This window comes from Notechis scutatus, chromosome 5 (genome assembly GCF_049901735.1).
Source record: "Notechis scutatus isolate UNSWTSFEM ecotype Mainland chromosome 5, rNotScu1.2, whole genome shotgun sequence".
In the NCBI taxonomy this organism is placed as follows: Eukaryota; Metazoa; Chordata; class Lepidosauria; order Squamata; family Elapidae; genus Notechis; species Notechis scutatus.
The window spans coordinates 73,179,959-73,201,909 of NC_142013.1; the positions used below are offsets into that span (position 1 = coordinate 73,179,959).

At 35.7% G+C, this 21,951-nt stretch overlaps 1 protein-coding gene across 4 annotated transcripts in view; it reads left to right on the forward strand.

Annotated features, from left to right (window-relative positions):
• ARHGAP6 (Rho GTPase activating protein 6) overlaps positions 1 to 21,951 on the forward strand; it is a 253,848-nt gene that overhangs the window by 156,178 nt on the left and 75,719 nt on the right. The window lies entirely within an intron of this gene.

Sequence of the window (21,951 nt, forward strand, 5' to 3'; positions counted from 1 at the left end):
TTCCGGGCTTGGTCTTCACAGGCATTTCGCCTGTGGAAACTCACTTACCTTGCAAAGATTTCCTCTCTGTCGCAGTTACTTTGCCTGCTTCATTGCTTCAGGCTTTCAATGCATTCTCAGAGAACAGAGGCCTAACATAGCGCAATCATGCAAGATCAGTAGCGCGACATCCCATGCTACTGATCTAGCATGATCTTGCACTTTAGGCCTCTATTCTTTGTGAAGGCCTGGACATTTGCAAATGGAGGGAACGCTTTGGTCTTTCAGGTCTTCCCATTTCCTTGCCAAAGCCTGCAGGGAGATTGCATTCCTGTAGACTTTGGCAGCCCTTTGCAAAAGGCCTTTGTTGGCACCAGTGGAGCTTGGGAGGGCGAACGCCTCTGTCCGAAGCTCTGTTCCTACCGGCAAAGGCTTTTTGAAAAGGGCTGACGACACCTACAGGGATGCAATCCTCACCTGCTTTACCAATGAGAAAGGAGGCCCAGAGGGTTGTGTGCAGCTTTCCGATCCTTTTTCATCTCCCGAGGCCTCATCAAGCAGATCTCCAGCAAGAAAGGAGGCCCAGAAGGCCACACACAGGCTTCAGGGCCTCCTTGTTTGTCACTGGAGGCCTCATCAAGCCCTTTGCTGATGAGAAAGGAGGAAGCAGGAAAGAAACAGGCTGGAAAGGAAACAGATCTTCATAAGGGCAAGTAACTCCATCCTGGTGAGGCAGGGTGGAGGGGAAGCAATTGTGGGGACCCCAGGGGAGGGAGAATGAGGTATCTGTGGGTTGGAGAAAGCCTTGGGTGGTCTTAAGCAGGTGGCCTGTTCCATTACTAGACCTTCCCATGGCCTTCCCCACCACGAGATACCTCATGTGCACTTAATGAGCCTTTGATTATAGAATGCTTGGGAGAAAGCAGGGAGTGATCTTGCTCAAGGTACAAGTTTCACTCCCACAAATCCTTGAGTTACGAATGGAATGGGCAGGCTCTGTTACATTTGTAACTTGAGGGAGTCCCTGTAATGTGTTGTTTTTTGATGCACCCTTTTTAAAGGTTCTGATTATTTTGTGTTTGTTTTTCTTTTATGTCTTTTGTATTTTAACTTTGTTCTGAATAATACACGTGTGTGTGTGTGTGTGTTTATATTTCAGTGCCACTGTAACTTTGAACGGTCACTAAATGAACTGTTATAAGTCAAAGTCGAGGGACACCTGCACAGCTCTGAAAACTTATATTTCTCACCATCCTTTTTTTAGTTGGAATGTATGAATGGAGCAAACATTGAAAAATCACAAGCCCAGGATCAAGACTTGTAGCATCCATAGTTTGTTGAAACCATCAATGTCAATGGCTTGTGGATCCACTTAATAAATTAATTGCCTAGCTAATAAGATGCTAATTTTGTCAGCTGTTTCCTAAAGTGAAGAAATGTTTCCAACATAAAACATTCTAAAAAGTTGCCAATTAAAAAATGAGAAAGAGCTAACCTGCCAAAATTGATTAATTACAAGATTCTTAAAATTCTGTCACATTTTGGAATCTTCCTTAGTGCAGTTTCAGATAAGCTGCTTTGTAGTTCCTTTTCTTCTTTGTGGCTCAATATACACATTTTTTCAGTCATCTGTGCTTCTGTATTAGCCAAAATTTTCAAAAATAGATAATAGGTTCATAAAACAACATCAAGCTCCTTGAAAACTGATTTCATTTAGCTGGTTTTGTTGGAATTTGAATGATCAGTCAACAATCTTTATGTTTCTGTGAAGTCATGTTGCAAATCTAGTCTTTCAGCTAGCTAATTGTAATTGTCTTGTGGAATGTGTATTTTCTACTTGAACAACCGAATCAATAGTTAATTTTTAACTTTGGCAGCTATGATGCCTATATGTATGTATGGTATTCAGCTTTGCTGGGGTATTTTCCCACGTCATTGTAGTTGTGCTTTTAAAGTTGTAGCAACGTTTGGCAGAATCTCATCTGCCATCATCAGGCTTCTGTATTGTGTTCGTCTGACACAGACAAACACAATACAGAAGCCTGATGATGGCAGATGAGATTCTGCCGAAACATTGCTACAACTTTAAAAGAACAACTACAATGACGTGGGAAAATACCCGAGCAAAGCTGAATACCATACATGTAAGTACCCGCGAAAACTTAAGAAAATATAAATATAAATAAATAAATAAATAAATACACACACACACACACACACACACACATTCCACAAGACAATTACAATTAGCTAGCTGAAAGACTAGATTTGCAACATGACTTCACAGAAACATAAAGATTGTTGACTGATCATTCAAATTCCAACAAAACCAGCTAAATATAATTGTGTGAATATAATTAGCTTTTTAATGGAACCATTACAGATGGTTTTTCTAAAATAATTCATATGAATTAATATTGCCTATGCCCTAAATATTTTTAACAGTTCTTGCAATATTTCTATTGTAAAATTAGTTTCATTTTGTTTATCAAACAGTGTGAATATCATTTATTGTAGGCAAATATTAATTTGTTCTCTTTGTTGAATTTTTGTTCATTTTGTGGTCTTAAGAAATATTAGAATTTTTTGGGACTGTGCCAAAAGTGATGTAAGTATGCTAAATGATCAGCACTTTTCCCTTATGAAGTAATAGGTTTTAGTGAAAAAAGATGCTGTTTTGAATGAACGATAAAATTGTTTTCTTTAAAAGTTTCCAGTATTGTGGTCATCAGGCATTTATTAATTTAGTTTACTTCATTGTCATTGCCACCTCGTACAACAAAATTATGTGCCATCTTCAGTGTATGTTATAACTATAAAAATAAAACACACATCCATCACATTCTATACAATCGAATTGAAAATCCAATATTCATTAATATTGCACTATACAATAGAATTCAATAGAGTTACTGCACTAGAGCTACTACTGTTTTTCAGCCTATTTGTTCTTGTTTTTATTATCCTGTACCATCTGCCAGATGGTAATAGTTCAAAAAAAGAGTTCCAGGATGAGATGGATCTTTAAGGAGGTTTTGAACTTTCTTAAGGCAGCGGGAGCTATAAAGCTCTTCCAAAGAGAGAAGAGGGCAACCAATGATCCTCTGGGCAATGACGTTAATCCTCTGAAGTGCTATCGTATCTGCCACTGTGCAATTGGCAAACCATACAGAGGTGCAGTAAGTTAAGATACTCTCTGTGGTGCAGTGGTAGAAGGTCACCAGCAATTTTTCATTCAGTTGTTTTCCAAGAAGTCTTGGGTAGTATAATCTCTTCTGGGCCCTTTTGACCAGTGCTGCAATGTGAGTACCCCAGGTCAGGTCTTCTTTTAGGGTAACACCCAGAAACTTAAAACTGGCCATTTGCTCCACTCAGTCTCCATTGATAAGCAAGGGCTGGATGTGTGATCTATTTCTTCCATAGTCCACTTTAAGCTCCTTGGTCTTATTGGTGTTAATACCATGAAAGCAACCCGTCCAACTCATCTTCATAGGCAGATTCATCCCCCTGGAGATGAATCCCACCACTGTTGTATCATCTGCAAATTTAGTAATAGAATTACTAGCATGAGTGGGAATACAGTCATGTACATAAAGAGTATAGAGTAAGGGACTCAACACGCAACCCTGTGGTGTACCAGTGTTAAGAATAAGGGCTGAAGAGATATTACCTAATCTGACCCTCTGAGAGCAGCTAGACAGGAAATACATTATCCAAAAACAGATTGAATAAAAAAGCCCAAGGTCCATAAGTTTAGACAGTAGTCTCTGTGGAAGTATTGTGTTAAATGCAGAGCTAAAATCTACAAAAAGCATCCTCACATAGTTCCCCCCCTCCAGTTCCAAATGAGTCAGAACAGTGTGAAGAGTGGCTATAACATCCTCTTTAGATCTATTTCTTCTGTATGCAAACTGGTGTTTATCAAATGTATGTGGAAGATGTGCTGGCAGACCAATTTCTCAAAGCACTTCATGATGATAGGAGTGAGTGCCACTAGTCTGTACAATAGACGTATAACAATAGACCTATGGCTTTTAAAGTATGCTCTCAAAGGTAATTTAAAGCTTTAATATAAAAAATACCTCTAAACACAGTACACTACTAAAAACAATAGCAAAAAATTATTATTTTCAGACTTTCAAACTGATACTTTTAAATTCTTATTTTGATCTTTGAAAGTTATTTGAGCATTAAATACAACCAGAAGCATAGTATAATATGCAAACATGAAATAACTATCTGAAATTCAATGCTTAGTCTGAGTAAGAAGTAATAAAGTCATATTTTTCAAATTGTTTGTGATAAGGAAGCTTGAATTTACTTATTTAAGCAACACTGATAAATTGGCATGTTGTTTTAACTAGTTATGTGTTCCAGTCTACCTAAACCTATAGAACTGTTTCAAATTTAGTTAAATCATTGATCAATATAGTCGAGCAGTTTTAACAGATTAACAGAGTTGGAATGGACCTTGTAGGTCATCTAGTCCAACCTACCCAAGCAGGAAACCCTACACCACTTCTGAAGATAACAGTCCAGTCTCTTGAAAGTCTCCAATGATGAAGCTCCCACAGCTTCTGAAGGCAAGCTGTTCCATTGGTTGACTGTTCTCACTGTCAGAATATTTCTCCTTATTTCCAGGTTGAATCTCTCCTTGATCAATTTCCATCCATTATTCCTTGTCTGGCCTTCAGGTGCTTTGGAAAACAGGTTGACCCCCTCCTCTCTGTGACAGCCCTTAAGTATTGCCACACTGCTATCATGTCTCCCCTGCTCCTTCTCTTCACTAGACTAGCCGTGCCCAATTCCTGTAACCAGCTTCATATGTTTTAGCTTCCAGTCCCTTAATCATCTTTGTTGCTCTTGTCTGCAATCTTTCTAGAGTCTCAACATCATCTTTATGGTGTGGTGACCAAAATTGGATGCAGTATTGTAGGTGCAGTCTTACTAAGGCTTTATAGAGTAGTATTAGTACCTCACTTGATCTTGACTGAATCCCTCTGTTAATGCAATTTAGGATTGCATTGGCTTTTTTGTCTTCTCCTGCAAACTGTTAGTTCATATTTAATTGGTTGTTCATTAAGACTCCAAGATCCTTCTTACCATTACTGCTATTAAGCCTGGTTTCACCCAGTCTATATGTGTACTTTTGCTTTTTTTTGCTTAAAGTGTAAGACTTTACTTTTTTTGTCTTTTAATGATCCCATAATCCCTCACATTGGGGTGCAATCAGGGCAATTGAATGGAGTTGTGTGTTTACTGACCGGATGCCCTTTTCTCTACATTGAATTTCATTTTGTTAGATAGGGTCAAGTGTTGAAGTCTATCGAGATCCATCTGAATCTTGAGCCTATCATCTAGGGTATTGGTTAATACCATCAGCTTAATATCATCTGCAAATTTGGTACATTCCCCTTCTGTTCTTTCATTTAAGTTGTTTATGAAGATATTGAATAGTACTGGGCCTAAGATGGAACCTTGTAGTATCCCATTGCTTAATCCCCTCAATGTAGATGTAGTATCATTAAAAACTACTCATTGAGTACCATTTGTCAGCTAGTTAAAAATCCATCTGGTGGTGGTGTTGTCTATCCCACATTTTTCTAGCTTACCAAGAAGTAGGTTGTGGTCTACTTTGTCAAATGCCTTTCTGAAGACTAAGTATACTATGTCCACAGCATTTCACTGGCATACTAATTTAGACACTATGTTGAAGAATGAAATAAGATTTGTTTGGTGTGATCTGTTTTTAACAAACACATACTGACTTTTAGTTATTACTTTACTAATTTCTAGATTTTGGCAGATCTGTTTTTTAAATTATCTTTTCCAGTATCTTCTTGGGTATTAATGTTAGGCTGATTGGTCTGTAGTTTCCTGGGTCTGCTTTTCTCCCCCGTCTCCTTTTTGAAAATGGGAACCACATCAGCTCTTTTCCAGGCCTCTGGTAGTTTTCCAAGGATTCAATGAGCATTCCTGTTGAATATTACCAGACTATCAAAAAACATAGGAATAAATTTGGCATGTTCTGATTAAAAGCAGATATTTTCACTGCTGAATTGGTTCTCCATTCTCAGAAACAATATGCAGCTAATTAAGTTAATGCAAACCTTTAGGGACTTTGGTATGCTAATAAGAAAGACTTGGGATATTTGGATAGATTTGTACTTTTGCCTGTATTAATTGGTGTTAATTATAATAAATGCAAACTGTTCATAGTATTTTCAGTTTTAAATAAGTTTGTGTGTACTCATTAGAAATACTTACAATGTGTGTGTGTGAAAGAGCAGTGCAGCAGTGGTTTGCCTAATTGGGAGTTGTACTACCAAGCTACAAATTTGATGTGGGTTAAGGAATGGATAACACTAAGAAATACTAGACTGTTGACATTAGAAGGACATGATTTGTTGTTGGGGTGGCATGCTTTTTTATGGTACAAAGGAACTAAAACACAGGGGTATTTTAGAAGACATTATATACGGGAGTCTCTGTGGTTAAACTGGGAGAAGATTAAAAGACAATGTTATTTGAAAATTCCAGTCTGGTTATCGACTATTGAAGCATTTTCGTATCCTATAATATACAAAAAGGAACAAACAGTTAGATATGGTGAAATATTGAATGAAAAGGGTGAACTTAAATCTATGCAAAAATTAGAGGAACAAGGTATAAAGATGAATTGGTTTTCATATGCGCAAATACACTCAAGGTATGATAAAGATTCTAAAACAGAAGGTTTCTATGATAAACTGACTGACTTAGATAAGATTTTGACAGGTACTGATGAAAGGGTGATTAAAAATTGTATGGGTATTTTCCCCCCGACAAGAATAGCAAGAATGTTCAAGAATAAATCTGAAAAATGTTGGAAATGTCATCAGACATCTGGCTCATATTACCATATGTGGTGGACTTGTGCAGATGCTAAAAAATACTGGACTAAAATCCACATGTGGTTGGAAAAAATGACAAAAAAACATATAGACTTGAAACCAGAGATATTTTTATTGGGAATTTTACCTGAAATATATAGTAAAGACTTGAAATACCTGATTGTAAATGTATTAACAGCGGCTAGGATTGTATTTGCTAAAAACTGGAAAAATGAGAAAATACCATCACAGGAGGAAATATTGGAATGTGCTGAAATGAGTAGATTGACATTTGAAATTAGAGAACAAGAGGATAAACAATTTTATAAAATTTGGGATCTTTTCTATCAATGGTTAGACAATAAAGTACAGTAATGAAATATGTAGGCTTTTAGAAAATAATAAATATATAAAGATGTACTTCTTTCTTATTATATCTACAAAATGATTTTAGGATAGATTTGGGATGATAATATGAACTGTTTTAAAATAAACTAAGTAAATTATGGTTATCTTGTAAAACATGAATGAATAAAAGTATAGTCAAATGATTGATTAATAATGATACTAAGGTATTTAATTTTTGATTGACAATATGAGATTATATGTAATGTAATTGTAATTGAAGACTACAAAATGGAAGCACAAAACAATTTGTAAACCAACCGGCACACTGTATGTACACCTATGGAAGATAGCTTGATGTTTTTATGTTTTGTTTGTTTATGTTTGTTTTTAAAAACCAATAAAAATTTTTTAAAAAGAAATACTTACAATGAATTGCACAAATTGGAAAGAAGTATCTTAAAACTTTTACAAATATCAGTAAATATATTTTATTGCCACATTTTATTGCTGTATGCAGAAATGTGTGTGTTTTCAAGTACTATTAATTAAAGATAACCATAGCATCCATAGGTATGACTTGGCAGTATTTTCTATCCAGAGTTAAATAAAACAAAAATCCCCACAATTAGAAATTAAATTTAGAAATAATACATTTATTGGTGATGTAGATAGGCTCCTAAAATATATACAAACAGTACAAAAATAATTGCAGGTCGTCCTCAATTATTATTTAATAATTATTTTATTACAACTGTAATAAAATCTTCCCATTTGGCCAGGAGTCATGACGGTCATAAAGCAGGTCATCTACCAACCTGATTTTACATACACAACTACAATATACCTTTTTATTCATTTTGGAGGATCAGTCAAATTGAAATGACAGAAATTATTAAGCCTATGATGTGGGAGAAGTGGTATACAGAATATATTCTGTTAAGATGACAAATCTGAGCTTTTAAAATCAGTATAGAATTGGCCAAATGAAAATATGGAAATATAAGGGATTATAAAGAATAAGAGATTTTTATTAAATAAATAATTTCATTTCTTAAAATAAATAAATAAAATGAAATAAAAAGGGATGGAACAGCAGTTGTGATATATCATACCAGATTCAAATAAATTATTTCTTATGTGCTAGGATAGTAATGGAATTTAAAACTTATTCCCTTTGTGTGAAAGGAACTGGGAAGTTGATCAGGGAAAAACAAATATATCTATGTTGCCCATAATGTGTTCTTAAGTCCTCCAAGATCCTACTTGTGGTAATTGAAGTCAATTACCTTGCCAGCCTATGTTAAAAAATAATACAGTATTAAAATCTCATCAAGCAATTTGGAGAAGTGATAGCAGTAGTTAATTTGTCAATTTTAATTTTTAATATGGTACATATTGATATATATAACTCACACAAACAAAAGTTGTTTGGGGTCCTCCATAATTTTTTAAAGTGGAAAGGGAGCCTGAAAGAAAAAGGTATAAGAAACGCTCTTCTAGATAAACTGGAGAATTTCTATCATGATGTATGCAGGAATTATATTGAAGATTACGCATTAAAGACTTGAATGACTTTTACTCAGTATTGAGCAAAAAGTTTACTTATTTTGATTTATTTGGTTGCTCCTTTTGCCCCATCAATCAAACTCAAATGAAAAGTGCAGTATAAAGCCTTAAAATTTGCAATACTAATGTATGATTCCAAACAAAAATAGTAGCCAAGAGTAAAAATTAATATATTAACCCACTTTGCTTCCTTTACTTAATGACCTCCATTTTGGGGCAAATAGTTTTTTAATGCTTTCTAAAAGACCAGCAGGGTCCGGGCCAACCTGATCTCAGGCTCTGCAGTAGAAGAAACATAGATGCAAGATGACATTGTTTAATTGATGGGACCAGAACCCTAACCCTGACCCTTATGCTGGATATAATAAATGGGCAGAGACCACTGGACGATGACACTACTACTGGTTCACTGACTTCATAAAGACACTTTCTTGTTTCTTTGATGGACTTATTGAAAAATATATTTGCGAGGTTGACAGACTAAAATACATTTTCAGAAAAATTAGGAATATTACACATTTTATAGAGAGAATACAGGGTTAAACAGTAAAAGAAAACTACAATTCAATGTTGCCAATTAAATAGTTAATTGTTAGGCATTGGAAATGTTTGATAAATTATCAATTAAAAATAACATAGTAAAATTTAGTCAGTACTAGGAGAAGGTGACAAAACCTGGGGGCAGAGTTGGAAGAGGTATCAGCCTAGAGTTACTGCATGACCACAAACACTAAATCAAACCCATCTTGAATTCCATTGACACTTGTCTAATTCCAAGTTAACGCTAAGTAAATACTGACTAGATTCTTGTGCAGAGGCATGATTAGTGATAAATCAGTTTAATTGAAACTTCACATGTGGACCTGATTTCTTGTTCCTGACAGTAACTCTACACAAAAAAGTATGAGATGAAGTTCAGATGTTGAAGAAGTCATGATGGTGGACCGTTCTATAGGATATGAAGAATTATATTTGTTTCATAAATGTTAAATGTTCTATCAATTCATAAGAAACGTGAAAGTTGTAATATGATCTGTAACAGCAGTAGAATATTTTGATGCTAAAATGGTTAAATATTAAAAGTTTAACAGAATCTATCTTTAAAAAACATAACCACTCCTGTTTTTCTTGTCTTGGAACTGTTTAAGATTAATCCAAAGATTAATGGAGTGCAAGGTAATTTCATAACATATGGTAAAATATGATGACCATGAACTATAGTTTTAAATGACATTTATTAGATTAATACGATCCAATTCCATACCCAAGTAATTATTGGAAAAATAGGCAATAACATTATTTTCTATGTTCAGATTAAAAATATATCGGATATATGGCAAAAGCATATATACTAAAATTTTGTGAAAAAATATGAAATATTGCTGGAATGTGACTTAGAAATAATGTATCTTAATGTTATCTTCCTTTAAAATGCAAGGGTCTAAATTGTATTATCCGGTTTCCCGTAAATAAGCTATTTAATACATCCTGTGCACTGAGCCAGAAGTATTTAAAATCTTGTCCTTGAGTCCGGTGTAAGAAGTTATTACTTGGCTTGATGTCAACATATTTTTTTTCTTAACAGGATAAGGGATTTTGCAACGTATTGGTTTCAGTATAAAATGTCTTAGTTGCTAGATGGAAATATATAACTAATCTTTGCTAGTTTGGATTTTATTTAATTTTATGACAGCATTTCTTTAAGCTACACCATTGCCGTATTTACTGCATACTAGCTGATAACCTAGTGTTGCCCAGGTATTTATTTATCCCAATTATCCCGGGACTCACGCTGTTGTACTGTCAGCTCTATCTCTCTTATCCTTTAGTTGGGCCTCATGCTGTTGTACTATCTCTGAGGTTCTGGATGTAGCAGCTCTCTCGCGCAGCGTTGCAAGTCTTCTATTCCTCTCCTCAGCAGTTTCTTGTTTACCCTGGTGTTTCATTTTTATAACCTTTGATTGCACTTGGCCAATTGCCTGACGTTTCCTTTGAGGCATCGTTACAGCAATGGAATATATTATTATGGAATACAATAAAGTAAATGTAAGAAAAAGACATTTGGGCCTGGCCCTGTTACCTCAACCACTGTGGTGAGAATTAGAGACCTAATTGCCCTGGCCAACAGCCTTGGAAAAATTCTACAGTCTTTAAGGTGATTATCTGCATTAGCAGACACCTTCCCTGACAAGTTGCCCTCTTTGCTTGAAGCTGAGGGCCTAGGGTGTTTGTTTGTTTGTTTGCTTGTTTTAAGAACCAATCCCCCTTACCAGAGGGAGCCCCCTTGTGGAGTACTGTGAAGCCGTTACCATGGCAACTCCACTGTGCTGTACAGTAGAAGCCATTTTAAGGCACAATAGGGAGTATCTTAACAGAACTTAAATCAAAAATGCACACTATCACTGTCAAAAGTACTGTGATTTGACACTATAGATATATTCATTCCTTTTCATTTCAGTGGCCCAGGCATTCCAGAGTTATGCTGAAACATACAGACACACACAGAGAGACACACACAGACACACACACACACACACCAAGATGTGTTATACTGTGGGGGTAAGACACCCATAACACATCTTGGGGTGTCTTACCCCACAGTATTTTTTTCCAGACGGTAAGTCATCTGTGTACCACATTTGGTTGAAATTGCTCGAGGTGTTCCAGAGTTATACTGGAACACACATACACACAAACACACACACACACACACACACAGAGCTATACAGAAGCCTGATGATGGCAGATGAGATTCTGCTGAAACGTTGCTACAACTTTAAAAGCACAACTGTAATGACGTGGGAAAATACCCGAACAAAGCTGAATACCACACATACATACATACACCGTGTTTCTCATATAATAGGGCCGGGTCTTATTTTTTTTTGAGCCCCGAAAAATGGCTAGGCTGTCTTTTCGGGGGTGACTTAATCCCTCCCCTTGCATCTTCGGGCGGGCGGGCAGCGATGGCTTGGATGTTGACCTCGGTGTTGGTGGGGCACTTCATATCGGGGTCAACGCAGGCAGCACCATATCCGGGTGTGCAACAAAAGTACTTCCTAACAGCAAGCCCTCCCCCACCATTCCCCCCCATTTCGCATGTTTTAATATAGGCCTTAATTTGGGGGGAGGGGCTTAATTTCATTTCATGCCTATAAAACATACTGGGACTTCCTATTGGGGGAGAAACAGGGTATGTATATATATATATGTATATATATGTATATGTGTGTATATATGTATATGTGTGTGTGTGTGTATATATATATATATATATATATATATATTCTTAAGTATATATATATTTTCTTATATATATGCGTGTGTATGTATGTATGTATGTGTGTGTGTATATATATATATGTGTGTGTGTGTGTGTGTTTTCTTAAGTTTTCGCGAGTACTTACATGTATGGCATTCAGCTTTGTTTGGGTATTTTCCCATGTCATTGTAGTTGTGCTTTTAAAGTTGTAGCAAGTTTTAAAGTTGTAGATTCTGCAAATATATATATATTTTGACACAGTGGCTTGGGAAAAAAAATAGAAGGCTTTTTGCTCCATGTTGGAAGAAAACAGCCCTGCACAAAATACTGTATTATGCAGGGCTCATAATACAGTAATAGAAGTTGACTATATCTTCTGTGGAAACAATCACATTTAAATCAAATCAAGCATTATGTTCCAATATCAGAACTAGGCTCGTGGAATTCTCCCCCTCCCCCAAAAAAAACAAAACCTTGCAGCATATAGGTTGGCTTGTTTCGAGTTTTTTTTTTTTTTTTAATTTAAAAACTCAAAATGTTGCTACTAGAAAATGTCAAGTTTTGGTTCTAATATCAGGAAAAAAAAGTGAAATTTTATCCTACTCAAAATAAATGCTTGGAATATATGAAGGTTTCCCCCCAGATTGGTACATTGAAAGATGCTGTTTTGAACTTGAAATATTTTTCGTACAACTAGAATCTATTAGAAATAAAGAAAGTATTATTATGAAGAGTGTATTTTTCAGTGACTATGATCTAATGTGGTCTAGCATCTTCTCTTTTCTTATGGGCCTTAAGATACATTCCTTGCATACACCTGTAAGTCCAATTTCTTACTGTATATATCCAAGGGAAAGAAAATTTACCACTTATCTAAACAGTTGGGTCCATCGTTGAAACTCCATTAACCCTTAAGAAATTTTCCTTGAAGTAATTTCTATTGATACTTTCTATTTTACATGATAGTCAACAATTGTAAGCTTTTCTTTGTGTAAACCTTTCAGGTTATTTTTAAGGGTTATGCCTTCTCAGTCTTTCCTGTGCCAGGTATTATGAATATTCATATGGGACTATCAACAATGCTTTTATCTATCTTCCCTATAGTCAAGGAATTGGAAGTAAATCAGACGTGGTATTCAGCAGGTTCTGACCAGTTCTGGAGAACCGGTAGCAGAAATTTTGAGTAGTCTGGAGAACCAGCTAATACCACCTCTGACTGGAGATTTTACAGTATCCTTTCCCTGCCATGTCCACCAAGCCATGCCCGCAGAACCAGTAGTAAAAAAAAATTGAATCCCACCACTAAAGTAAATGTTGGTTCTTGGAAAATGATGTCGTTAATAAAGATTGACTTAACAACAATTCGCTTAGTGACAATTAGAAGTTACAACAGCACTGAAAAAAGTAACTTATGACCATTTTTCACATTTATGACCATTTTTCACACTTATGACCATTGCAGCATCCTCATGGTCACATGATTTACATCCAGATGCTTAACAACTGGTTCATATTTATGACGGTTGCAGTGTCCCGAGGTCATGTGGTCAACTTTTGCAACCTTCTGACAAACAAAAGTCAATATGGAAACCAAATTATAACAATGAAATTACTAATTTAAGAACTGCAGTAATTTGCTTTAAAATGTGGCAAGAAAAGTTGTAAAATGGGGCAAAACTCACTTAACAAATTTCTCTCTTAGCAACATAAATGTTGGGATCAATTGTTGTAAGTTAAGGACTACCTGTAATGGAATTTTTTTCAGTCTGACATGTATTCAAGTGTGACCAAGCAATCAGATAAGAATGTGAATGGAAAAGAAGCCTGGAAAGAGAAAAATAAAATCCTGCCACCTAACCTGTTCTAGTTCTAATAAACAGAGGAGCATACGGCCATTTACAATGGTACCATTCCTTCCTTCATGGGCAGTTGTAGTTCGTGTTGACAGTGGGGACAGTTTGCCCTCTCAGCCCCTTCTTTGTGGGGTGGCACAGGGTTCGACCCAAAGCCATTGGATGAAGTAATCTGTTGGTTCATAGTTACATATCAATTGATGTTACCCAATTGTACCTTTTCAAATCTGAGCAGCCGAGTGATACTATCACAGCATGTGGGAGTTTGAAGTCTGGATGAGGAGAAACCAGCTTTCACTTAGTCTACTAAACGACTGAATGTCTGTGGTTATCGGGGTCCACAGATCTGGGGATTTCCCCATCAAGATTGGAGCTCTAACTTCTTGGACACAAAGTTCCTGCTCAAAGAACAGGTGGCAGATATATTGAAGTGGGCCTTTATACAACTTAATCTTGTTTACCTGTAACATTCCTTTCTGGAGCAAGAGGCTGTTCAATCACTCATGGTTTAGTTACCTTGTGACTTGACTATTGCAAAGTGTTCTGCATGGGGCTGTCCCTGAAGACAACTGAAAAGCTTCAAGTGGTCCTGAACACAGTGTGTGATGGGAATGCCTCAATGTGCCCATGTGACATCCCTACTGCACAACTACACTGATTGTCAGTGTGCTGCTGGATGCAAATCAAGGGCCTGGTTATCACATATAATACCATACATGGTATATTAACCATTTCACTCCAGTTCCACCAAAGGTCATCAACAAATACTAATACTGTCTACTGAAATGGGGTTATATTATCCATGTACTCCAGATTCTGACCACTAGTTACAGTAAAGGATCAGCAATACCCTGATCTTTTATTGGAGCTTTAATGTGTTAATATTATTTGATGGTATATTTTGTTGTTTGTTATAATTGGTCAGCATTAGAATAATTTAATAACGAATGTTACAAGGTGTATCATTTGTGGAACTTCATTGCATACTAGAGTGGTTATTATTTGGATAATGAAGTTGTCCACAGTATTTCATGCAATTTTAGTTTTAGATTCATGTAATTGAAAACAGAAAATATGGTTTCTGAGATTTAAAACTGCACAAGTGATCTGAGATAAACTTCTCTTTATATAACAATAAAGAGTAACGGATACAGATTTGTTGTTTTCCTTATCTTTTAAGGAAGATAAAAGCTCAGCTTCTGAGCTTTCCATTTCTGGTGTTTTATTTATTCTTTTTTATATATATTTTTATTACACCTTATAAGTCCTCAAAATCTGGTAACATAGAACTGAGGTGTATTGAAGGTGTATAGTTTTGTGTCTTCATTTGTATAGGTTTATCTCAGATCAGTGTAAGATAATTTTTTAGAATTCATGTACGTGATTATGATTAATTTGGCAGATCTTGAAATAATTATGTAAATGAATCGTATGAGTCATACGATTTCACATGTATTGTTTTTCCATTCATCTTACAGCACTCTTCTATAAAATATACTAATTTTGTTTATTCTTTATGCATATACAGCATATATCTCTGTGTTTGTGCTTTGTTATTCCTTACAAGTAGAAAAATGGTGCAGTTCTGCAACTATCCAATACTTTTGGTCAGTTATTTATGTGGGAAACATGACATGCTTCTGATCAGGTAGTGGGAACGTTTTCTATGTCCTTGAGTCATTTATGAGGAATGTTAAGTTTTAAGTACCAGATGATTTCTGTCACTGCTATAATAATGAAAATCATTTGCTTTTGAATTTGACACATATTTACAGTAAATAAAAAAAGCCAGATATTGACTTTATAATGTGAATAGAAAGGCTGAATTAAATAAAAAATGAATAAATTGGTTCCAGCAATTCTACATTCTAATTAATAAATTGATCTCCAGTTGTACTGCTTAATTTAGCTAACATGGAATGGTTCACTGTTGTAGATAATTTTAATACCGCATGCACATTGCACATTGTCATGGCCAGTTATTAAAATTCTTCATTTATACAACTCTAATTTTGCTTAGATATAAAATAGAATTTGTTCTGTACTATGATCATCAACATCTTAACTTGGAAGTAAATTCCATTAAATTAGGGTCATTGTCAAATATGTAACAATACTAACTATATCCTACAGTTTAAATTTATAAATCAGCTCTCACTTGTATAAGTGGTATTCTAAATATATCTAAACATTAAAAAGTGCTACAGCCAATTCAGAAAGATTTAAATCCCCTGATTTAAGTTGTGGCGCTTCAGAGGTGTAATTAATTCAGATGGCCATATTCATTACAATAAGTGCACTGCAATAAGCTCATCAGCAGCCTAAGAAAAAATAGCTTTGTTTATTCATTCATTCATTTATTCATTCATTTATTTATCTTTGTTGTTTTTAGAAATAACTCAAGACCAGGAACATACCGAATAAGAGTTTCATTTTATGTGTATAATAATTTTATTTATATGAAATAATATACTTATTTGTTTAACATATTGAGAGATATATGTATTTATTTAACACTGGTTTTTGAAGTTCTGACTGTTGCAGTACCCCTACAGACTTGTGATTATGATTCAGGCCCTTGGCAACCAGCTCACATTTAAAATGGTTGCAGTATTATGCAGTCATATGATCACTATTTGCAAATTTCCCTGCTGGCTTTCCACAAGCAAGATCAATGGAAGGTAGTAGGAAAGTCTTGAGTTGCTCTAGAAGTCCCCTTCATTCCTCCTGCATGCTCTGCCGTACCTCCTTCGCTCAGCCTCCCTGTGGCTTGCACAGGCTTGTGTTCTCCTTTCCTTGGTCTCCTTGCATTACACTGAACTGTGCTCTCCTTTTCCTCAGCTTTCCTTCCCTTGTCCCAACCTGTGTCTTCCTTCCCTTGGCCTTCCTGCCCAGAACCACAGCATCACCTCCCCAACCTTCATGTAACCCTATGCAAGGCCTCCCAGGCTCTCTCCCACCTAAACCCTCCGCAGCACCCACTCTCTTTTTATCTGGAACTCCCACTGCTTTTCACTTAACTGCCTGGATTGTCATTATTAGGCAATGTGTTACATCTGCATCATTTAGCAACATCAATCCTAGTCTCAACTGCTGTTGTAACCTGAGGACTGCCTGTAGTTAGCATCCATTATTGCTGCCAGTTTCAGGTGAATCAGATCAAGTGTACAATATATCTCATGAAGAAAAGTTTAAAAAGGATTATTTTTTCAAAATCTCACTTTCTTGGCTTTTGTATTATCTGTCTGTATCTTGTATTCTCTATCAATTTATTGATATTTAAAAATCAGGATGCAGAGAATGAGACCACATGGTGTGATGAATCTAGACCATATTAAATTACATTTTGTCAGAATTTGCAGCAAGCCAACCAGCACACATGTAAATAATTCAGCAGGATTCATTTATGGAAGAAACTTATTTATATACAATAATATACAGTATGATGCGTGTATACAATACTATGCAGCAGAAGTCAGAACCAGAAGAATCCAAAAGTCATAATCACAGAAGCAATATAAACACAGAAGCAAGATATTACAGAGGCAAGATAACTCTCATACATATACAGATCAGTTGGCTAAGCCCAGGCTCTGAGCTGTCTGAGTCACCAAACAGTCCTCATTGGCTGACCTGTTACCATGTCTATTCCAATTCATGATCTCTTATATACTGACACATTTTGAGGCATATTTTGAACACTAATCAAGTGTTAAAGGGATTCATACAACTCATGCAGAGTCTCTTTTGTTCTTGTTTTCATTGTTGGTTGCTTGCTTCTGCAAAAGTAATGTAACTAATGCCTCTGGTGTGAGCTGAAAACTATTTGCAAATCTTTGTTTATAAAGAAATAATTTATAATATATTACACAGATTTATTAACCATATATTATACAGAATTATATAGCTGTAAAATAATACAAACAAGCTCAGCAGCCTAAGAAAAATAGCTTTGTTTATTTATTTATCTCATCTTTGTTATTTTTATAAATGACTCAAGACCATGAACATGCCTAATAAACTTACAACAGTTCATTTAGTGACTGTTCAAAATTAAAACAGCACTGAATTTTTTTTTACTGATTTTTTTCATACTTGCAGTGTCCCCATGATCATGTGATCAAGGTTGACAATGGGGAAGCCAGAATCACTTAATAACTGTGTTACTAAATTAACAACTTTAGTGATTCACTGAACAACTGTGGCAAGAAAGGTCATAAAATGGAGCAAAACTTAATATCTCACTTAGCAACATACATTTTGTGCTCAATTGTCATAAGTCGAGGACTACCTGTGCTCCTTCCTCCTCCTAAATATATTGTTATAATAATTGTAATTGTATGTGTGTAAACAAACAGAGTACTTTGGACTTATAGCAAAAGAATTACAGGGATCTCATACAGTATGTTAGGCCAAAGCCCAGAGAGGAGACAGTGAGACCCAATTGAGTTCAGTCTTTCATTTCTTTGCATTTAATGATTAAATATTGGGACATATTCTAAGAGATTCTAGGATATGGTTACATTGAACTTCTTCCCCCTTCACCATCCATCTCAGGACTGAGCAGTCTTTTTAATCTGTCCTCTTTCTGGGAAGGATGTGAGTTGGCAAAATACTCTCTCTGCTGCTGCTGCTGCTGCAGTTCACATTCCATCACATCTACTACCTGTCAGCAATTTCCAGAAGCATCTGCATTTTTCCCCCAGTGTCATGCTGTGGCCACTCCAGCCCACCTCAAGGGATCTGTTTGGTTTAAAGAGTGCTACCGATCAAATCCTGTGTACTCCCCACATTTTGTATTTATTCCCTCAAGTGTTTTTTTTTTTATAAATATCTATATTACTATTAATTACAATTAACAAATAAGTAGAAAAATAATATCTTTTCTTCTTCCCATTTCCCTGCTTCTATTTAAATTATTATTATTTATTTACTTCATTCGGTGGTCTTCAAAGGTTGGAATTTCATTTATCAGAGATGGCCTAGTAGACACTGCAGTGGTGAACAGCTGTTTGTGGTAAAGGACCTCTGAGTCTGAGGTCCTTTCCAAGTCTATGATTTGTTTGTATCTATATGCTACTAAAACTGTCCTGTAACTTTCAAAATGGTGCATTATAGGGCAACAATTTTTGAATTAAAGTAGCTCAAATGGGCTACTTTAAAGAATGTGTCCAGCTTCATTATTCCTGTGAGATTGAAGTTTCAAAACTCAGCACATTGTTGCTCGGGCCAGATGCATTGGCAAAGTTATAGCCACAACAGTAACACTGTGCCACCACAGTCACGTGATCCATGATTTTCATACTCTCTGCTAGCTTTTCAAAGTTAACCTAGAAGCCAGCAGGAAGTTAGATTCAATTTCTCACTGCTTTTTTGCTCACCCATGGTCATCCTATTTATCTGTTTAGGTAAAGAAATATATATATGAAACAATAACCCAATGACTCATGGATTGTCTGGTTATTTATTAAATTTGTGTGCATTGACTACTTGTGTGACATAATAGTCAGACAAAGATTGTCTTTACCATAAACTATATCTTGAGAGATAATTTACAGAAGACTATATTAGATAGGTTGTCACCTGGGTCACCCAGGATCTTTTTTTTTTTTTTTTTTTACATTTTATTTGATTTGTCAATTGCTTACAAGATACAGGTAGAGTTGGCGTTCCAGGACGTCTGGTGACAAATGTGCAATAGGACTGAGGTCTGTTCCTGAGCAACCAAGGCCAGCAGTTACTGGATTACTGGAAGAAAAGTTGCTTTCTGGATAGATGTGCCACCCTTACCACAGGCAGGGCGGAAATGGTGAAAACTGAAGAAATCAAGATGCCATATAGAAATAAAATCAAGAGTTTTGATGAAGAAGATGGCTACAAACTGACATGAAGCACATTGAAGTCAATGTTAGAAGTGAAATATATCATGAGACTGAAGAAGATCTTAGTTGAAACTCAGTGGAGGAAATATTGTCAAAGCAGTTAACTACAAACAATGGCATGGCAACAATAATGATGCATTGGAACATCTGCAAGAAATATCATTAGCCTGCAAGCAAGAACTGGTGCGGCAAATAAAATAAAATAAATAAATAAATAGAAAATGAAGAAGCTAAAGTGCTTTGGGAGTTTAGAATTCAAAGAGACAAGTATTTTCCACATAACCCCCCAAACTTAACAATTGTCAAGAAAAACAAAAAGTCTGGATAGTGAACATGGCAGTACCTGGGGGCAGCAGAAGAGAAGAGAAAGAAGGGAAGAGGAGAAGAAATGAAAAGTGAAAAGTGATGCAAAGTTAAACAGAAACAGCTAAATCCAGTGAAATATCTATTGACAAACCACAATAAAGGAGCAGTTCGTATTTGCAACACTCTCAGCCCTCCCCACTTTCAGATGTATTGTAAGTATTTCCTGAAAAAAAGAGGAAAATAGGTTCCCTGTGTGCAAAAAGAACTTTGAACATCCTGCTGCTTTCATTAAAAGATTGGGGAGTTTCACCTCTATGGCCTAAAACTCTTCAAAGATTAGGATTTGATAGTAATCCCAAAATCATGGAATGTACTTGCAAAGTACTCTGAATACACTCTTTTGGTTCCTTTGAATGCATAGCAGAAGTAGAATAATATAAATTAAAGACAGGGCTTTAATTCTAGCAGAGCAGTTTTTCCATCGAGGGCTGAAACTATCCCCAGTGGAAACAAATGCTCTACATATTTCCATTAGAGGAAATTACCACTAGAGATTCTTGACTTGTAGGGAAAGATTCTCTGTTCCATTATATTTTTTCAGCACATCTAACAATCATGAGGAATTGGGTATGGACTATGTTTTATTGTCCTTTATCTTTTTCCTTACCTTGTAATCACTGGGCTTTTTTTCTGTTTATCTCTTGTGCTTTGATTGTATTGCCTCATTTTTGGCTGCTACTTCTCAAGTCTCTATGAGGACCTATGAGTTCAAAGAGTATCTTTTCAAATCTCTTTTAATTTTGGAAACATAATACCAATCAAATTGACTTTAGGCCAATCATTGTCTTTAAGCTGCATCCACCTCACAGACTTGTGTATAAATATTGGTTAATTTTTCACTTGGGAGAACTTAGATCAATATTCACTTTAGCATGTATGTCAACATGTATGAAAGGTCTTCAAACTACATTGTGCCCCCAAAGCTGTACTGGTCTTTGGATATAGCAAATTATCTGAATACCACAGCTCAATCCAAAACAAACAATTAATTAATGTCCCTCTAGAAGCAAGTAGACTAGTTTTTCCCCATGATCTCCTTTTTACATCTTAAACAACATATTAGGTGAAATACTAAAGCATGTTGCTTGATGTCTTTCCTTTGTCACTTGATACTATCTAAAAACAGATTCCAGATAAGATTAAAAAAAATGTTCGCACACAGACAGAAGCACCCCAGACATTCTTAGCTTCTGAGATCAGGTGTTTTGGGGATAGGATGGCTGTAGGTTCATCTTAAACATTCTTGAGGTATTTCTTCCTTTGAATTATGAAGAATCTCATCTGTGATTTTAATCTGACTGATATGGTTATTTTTCATTAGCATTTTTCCGCATTAATGTATGGCGGTATTGATTAAGTTAACTTTTAAGAACTGTGTTATTTTAAACTACTTGGAAGGAGATCTCCTTTTTTCTACCAGCAAAAGTAAAAGTTCTGGCTTGCAATCAATTGTTGCCTCATAATTAATCATCATTCCCCCCCCCCTCTTTACTCAGGGTTCTCAGATAAAATACAGGGAGGAGGTGAACTTAGAGTGTATTAATGAAACTAGTATTCCATGTGCAATATTTCTATTTTAATTTGTGATTAACAGCTAAAATGTCTCATATGGTGGGTTTTAAAAGTGGTTAGTAAAACTAATGTAATTTAACAGATAGGAAACTAATATTGTGAAAGTGTGCTTTTTTCTTAAAAAAGGAAGAAAACAGATAAAGATTTAGCTGGAGGTTCTTGATTGCCTGCAATTAAGGAGTGGATAAGAATAAGATGCATCATTGCAAGCAGCTTTTTAGGGGGAGAAAAATGAAATGCTGGCAGAGGTT